This window comes from Meleagris gallopavo, chromosome Z, assembly GCF_000146605.3.
Source record: "Meleagris gallopavo isolate NT-WF06-2002-E0010 breed Aviagen turkey brand Nicholas breeding stock chromosome Z, Turkey_5.1, whole genome shotgun sequence".
NCBI lineage: Eukaryota > Metazoa > Chordata > Aves > Galliformes > Phasianidae > Meleagris > Meleagris gallopavo.
The window spans coordinates 62605172-62611353 of NC_015041.2; the positions used below are offsets into that span (position 1 = coordinate 62605172).

General features: G+C 37.8%; 1 pseudogene; it reads right to left on the bottom strand.

The window, feature by feature from the left end:
- Window positions 1-2081: 2081 nt before the first annotated feature.
- On the bottom strand, window positions 2082-2253 carry LOC116217580 (annotated as a pseudogene).
- Window positions 2254-6182: the final 3929 nt, after the last annotated feature.

Genomic DNA, 6182 nt, shown 5'->3' on the forward strand with positions numbered 1-6182 from the left:
AAAAAAAAAGTCTACTGAAATTTGTGAGGATTCATTGCCCAAATATTTACTGAATAGAAAACTAGTGTTTTCAAAAGTAGTGCGTATATCATGTTTGTTAACCAAAGACTGAAATACTAACTCTGGAAGGGACATATTTCAAATATACTATTTAGAGTAACAAACACTGTTCTGATGTCCTCTACTTTAAGAAGAATATTTTGAATTACCTCCAAATATTTAGAACAGACATACAGAGAAATGCCACAAACTCTTACTGCAAGAATAATTTATGCAACATAGTACCGATGTCTCTTTGAAATTTTGTATTAAAATTTCACAATGCGCTTTCATTTTTCTGGTTCTTTTAATTCTCAGCATGGGTGCCAGAGTGACTACTGTCTTACAAGTACACTGGATTGGTAAATTATTCTCCTTTCTCAGTGGAGTTTCAGTTCTACAGGAAAGGCCTCTTCTGTTGCTGGCATAAAATGAGACCTTTGTCAAGTGGCTAACACAAACCCTTAGAAATGAAGCACAGAAACAGTAGCAGAGTGCAGGGTCCAAACCATTCCTACTGGTTTACATAATTAGATACTAAGGAAGATATGAACACAGAAGAGACTATTAAAACTTTTAACAAAGCTTAGATCAGTAAAAGGTTATTAGATTAAGAGCACAAGACAGCTGTCAAGTTGACACATATGCTTAAAAGATAGAGAACACAAAGACTGTTAACAGCTTTTAGAGAAAGGAGAAAAAGAAGGCAATGTCACAATTCCCAGGATAAATGCCATTTTCATTGCAGATGAGATCACAGGGCTTTAAAAGTGGAGGAGAAAATCATGGTGTGACTGCAAAGCGTACTTAAAATATTTCCTCCACCAAGGTGGTGAAGACAATGTGGACTTTCATCCAGGCTTTAAAAGTAAAAGGAATCTATGCTTGAATCGGTTCGTTAAAAAAAAAGAAATAGGACAGTCAACCAAGATGTGTGCATCATAAGTCTACACAAAACATGTTTCTTTTGGAATGCACAGACACAGATACTCCAGATACGTTTAGAGACTGCGGAACTCATTGAGAGCAACCCTGTGGAGAAAGACATGCAGATTCTGGTAGACTTTACTGGAATCGACCGCTTGCTCTTGCAGCCCAGAAGGCCAGTGGTATCCTGGGCTGCATCAAAAGGGGAGTGGACAGCAGGGACAGGGAGGAGATTTTGCCCATCTGAAGTACTGTGTCCAGGCCAGAGACCTCCATGAACAAGAAGTATGTGGAGCTGTTAGAGTGGGTCCAGAGGAGGGACATGAAGACGATCAGCAGTTAGGAAAACCTCTCCTTTGATGAAAGGCTGAAGGATCTGGGCTTGTTTAGCATGGATTCCAGGGAAACTCTTTATGGCCTTCCAGTACTAAAAAGGAGTAAAAGTTAAAAGCTTATAAACAGGAGAGAGACGGAGTTTTTACATGATCTGATAGTGATGGGAAAAGAGGGATGGTCTAAAACTAATAGAGGGGAGATTTAGATTAGATATTACAAGTAAGCTTTTTACTTAGAGGTTGGTGAGACGTTTCCATGATGGGGCTGTGGATGCCCCATCTGTGAAGGTGCCCAAGGCTAGGCTGGATAAGGCTTTGAGCAACCTGATGTGGTAGGTGGCAGCTTTGTTTTTGGTTCTCATTGGTCTAGTCTCTTATCAGTAGGCATTTACATTAGTCTCTCTGTGCTGAGTCTGTTTCACCATGATGGTATTAAGTGAGCTACCTCCCTGTGCTTAGCTCAACCAGAAAGCTTATTTTTCATCCTACTTTCTCCCTTTATTCTGTTCGGGGGGGGGAATGAGAAAGTGTCGTGACAAAGCTGATTTACCTACCAATGCGAAATCACCACAGATATAAGTTATCTTCAAAAATTAGTATAATTTAAAACTTAAAAAAATACAAGCATTTTCAAGATACCTTGTCATTATGTCTGCAGAAATCTGATTGTTTTTATCTGTGTAATTTACAGATAGGTATGGCTGCTTTCAGTCATATAATCCATGAACCATAAGAATTGGAAGGGAATTCTGAGACTTGGAGCTCTGAACAAGGCCTTCATTTGGTTGTGCTGTGGGGCTGCCAGCAACAGTTCTTGGTACCCATCCCACAGAATAGAATTGAGACCAAAAATCTGTTTTAATATAAAGTCTTTTCATTGAGGATGTATCAGATATTAAACTGAAAAGAACAGATAATATATTCAATTTCAGCCAAAAGGCCTGAAAGTAACTGACAAAGTAACTGAGAGAACCATCTCTGGAGTTAGAAGGACCTACGTTAACATAAATTATAGGTTTTAGGATAGTTTTCAGAAAGATGCCATTTCCTTTGTGGACTGACACACTGTGTAGTCACTGGTAGACTATACAGAGGCTAAACCAGCAGCATTTATAAATAGAAAAGCTTGAAATAGACACAAGCACTGATCTCAGGACACAGCCAGGGATGGGACAATATAGAAATTTCCTCTCAGACTTGAGGTTTTCCTCATGTAAAACACAAGCATAAAATGTAGGTGTAAAAGCCCTACTCTCAGGCCAGATCAATAGCAGGATACCAGACCTATGAGATAATGCAGCACTGTCTGAAGACTCAGGAAAGCAACTTCAAAGAAACAGCATGGTCATAGCATTCTTGGTGGTCTGGCGTGGCTCCAGATGAGTTATAAAGTCTTTCACCAATGAGGAAACAGGAACTTATCAACATAGCTTGTTATCTGACCTAAACTAACCAAAGAGATAATCTATACCATATGATGTAAAACTCAGCAGTAAAATCTGTAGGAAAGAGGGAGGAAGGAGGGGGACATCTGGTGGTGCATCTTTCAAAGAAACAATTCTGCATCATGGGCCCTACTTTCATGGAAGTAGCTGGATATCTGCCTGTTGACAGGACATATTGAATGAATTCCTTGATTTTCATAGCCTTTGCTTTACCTAGTAAACAATCCATGAGTTCTTACACTGTCACCTTTCCAATTCTCTCCTCATCCCACCTGGGAAGAGAGCAGCTGCATAGTACTGAATGAACTGCCTGCCACTGTTAAGCCACATTAGCCTTTCTAGGGATGACCTTGCAAACAGGTGGAAATATTTGGATATTTCTGTATGCACATATATGAAGAACACCTCCCTGTTAGTGTAATCCATAGCTTTTCTTTCTGTTCTTAAACTGGTTTTGTTTCTTTTTCTTCTTATATTAGGCCACATTGAAGACGGAACAGAGTCTTTATAGGCATTTTGCTGATGACTTTCCAAATCCACCAAGGACAAAACCTGTGTTCTTTCACAGCAGTGGGACAGTAGGAGTGCAGGGTGGATCCAGGTCACCTGGCAGTTGGAGACAGCATGAAAACTTGAGCAATTTGGGGCAGGAACCGTCAGCCCCAGAGGAGGAAGAAGGATGGACAGATTTCTCCCCTCTCCTGGAAGCAGGAAGAGACAAACAAATCAGAGCAGCAAACCCTGAGGAGAAAGATGGATTGCTAGCTCATGGGTAAGGGTCAGAACTCAGGGAATCCATAGCATAAGCAGACGGTGGAGAAAATGGAGAGGCTTCAGTGGAGCAAGGCTGGTCTGACATGGGACTCCTGGTCTCGATATGGGGAAGGAGGCTGAGCAGGATCAGCAAGGCCCTGCCAAAATGGTAACAAGAGAAATTAATTTCATGCACTATAATACAGAACGCAATTTATTTCTCTAATCCTTCCAGAGAAAAACAGGTGAATAATGCAAAGATTCTTGCATAATAATACTATAGAAAATCTGAGATAGAGACAAAATTTTCTTCAGAACATGAGTTAAAAACCTTTATCTGCTATAAAAATATCATTAAGCACAAAGCATAACAAAGGATTTAAATCAATTTCAATATTAATTACATTAATTATGCACATTATGAACAATATGTATTTCACAAATTTAGTTTAAATCTGCCTGAGATGGAGCAGATAGCTAGTTTGCTCATCCTGTAGTATAGCACAGTAGCTTTCCTTTTACTGTAATCTCTGTGTTGGTGTTTACACTATCTGAATTAAATATGATAATTTTACGTTGTCAGAATCTCAAGAAGAATAATGTGCAGAAGAACTATAGTTTACTTGAGCAGTCATACCTCAGCCTTTTTGCTGATGTACATAAAATAAAACTAAAAAGTCACAGCAAAAACCCTTTTTTTTACAGTATTTCACAGTATATCCATGTCACTCTTCTTAACATTTTTCCTTCCTGCACTGATTGTGTTACATGTAAAGTGGATTGTTTTGAAGACGGAAATGAAGAGTGCATTTTCTTTTTTGTTGTTGTTGTTTTATTTTGTTTTGTTTTCGAAGTTCTGTGACTCTTTGCTTTATAAAAGAGTTCTGTTTGCATTCAAGATTTTTAGTAAGAAGACTCAGTTTCCTGCACTTGATAATATAATATAAATGATATCTCTGCATATTCAAAATTAAAATCCCTGTCTCAAGGAAAATAAAAATAGATCTATAGTAACTCCAGGCTCAATCTGGCTCCAGGAAAGTATTTTAATAACTATCAGAATAAGAAAAAATACTTTTAAAATTAATTCATTAAAAAATGCTTATGAAATTAATTCATTAAATGAAATACAAATGATGGCAACATCTAACCTTTAAGCATGTCAGTCAGTATACTCCCTGACTAGTATGCCATATTTTCACAGAATTCAACAAGAGGATTCTTTCTGGAATTTCATTTAAGAGTGAATAGATATTACTTCAGTTTTGGTATTTGCCCATTTTTCTTTGTATGGAGATACTACCTTTAATAATCTCATCAGCACTCAGTATCGTTGTCAAGCATGTTAATAGGAAGCTACCTTTCCCCTGACAAGTCATAACTATCAGTTTCATCAACAGCTTTTTAAGGACTCTGAAAAAGTCACTCATCTAAAACCAAAAAAGTTACAGAAAAAATATTTCCAACTATGAGGATTTGCTCTTCACTGCCTAATTGCAATTTTGCCATTTTTTGTATCAAAGCTACAGAGTTCAGAACAGGAATGAGTCTTTTCCCCAGTGCTGAAGGATTATCCAAGATCAATGATGACCCCTTTGGGATCTTATTCCCACAGCCCTGAGGAGCAAGACAGACTGGAACTCTAACCTTGTCCAAGTCTTTGCATCCAACCAAACGTATTTCACCAATCCTGGCATCTTCAGTTCTGGCAGCCAAATCAGTGATACTGCTGTCAAACGTATCTCCCAGCAGCCAGCATCAAGGTGGCTCAATCATGAGAGCAGAAGAATAATTTCTTTCACAAATCTTGAGCTCACTTATTGTATGGAAAAATTGTATTTATTTATTTCAAGCTGGGGAGTTTTAATGAGAGTTCATTGGTTTTGAATCAAAACTGAAAAATAGGATGTGAATAAACTTATACCCTTTATCACCAGAGGAGAAATCAGAATGGCCTTTCTCCAAAAACATCCACTTCACAATTTCCTTGTAACTAGAAAAGCCATATTAACATTTTCATGGTTGGTCTTATTTTCTGGCAAGATTGCATTAATTGTTCTTGTGTAAGTAGAAGAAAATCCATTAATTTGATGAAACTACTGCAGGTTTATAGCAAAGTGAGATAAGGGTATATAACATATGTAATGAAGGGAGTGCTATCCGGACATCAGTTATTATTCTCTAGGTATAAATGAGATCTTAATTTCTGAATGTGAACAAAAATCAATAACTTGCTATATTACGAGCAATGTTAGGAAGAACAACAACTTCCTGCCATAAAGAGTTCTTAATTAACTAAACAATTTCAGTGCCATTAAACACTTCTCACCCAGGAAGAAAGACCCATTCTTTTTCTTGAGCAATCATGAACGAGTCCTTCCAGGGCAGCATTTACAACACTATAATGTACTCTGCACAGTAACTTCTCTTGTTAGTTTACTGCATTCCTATTCCCTGTCCTTTCTTAGGACTTTCTAGTATCCATTCAGAACAAGAGACCATAGTTTTCCAAATGTATTACCATAGGATTTTATTTTTTTCTGACCTCCATCCATTCTGTAACTTTCTCATGTCATGACTCACGTTCAGATCATTGAGGAGACAATTCAATTCATTTTCTTGGGCTTGGAAAAGGCTTTGCTTCTTCATGTCTTCTGGATGTACTTTTCCCTATCCTTGAATT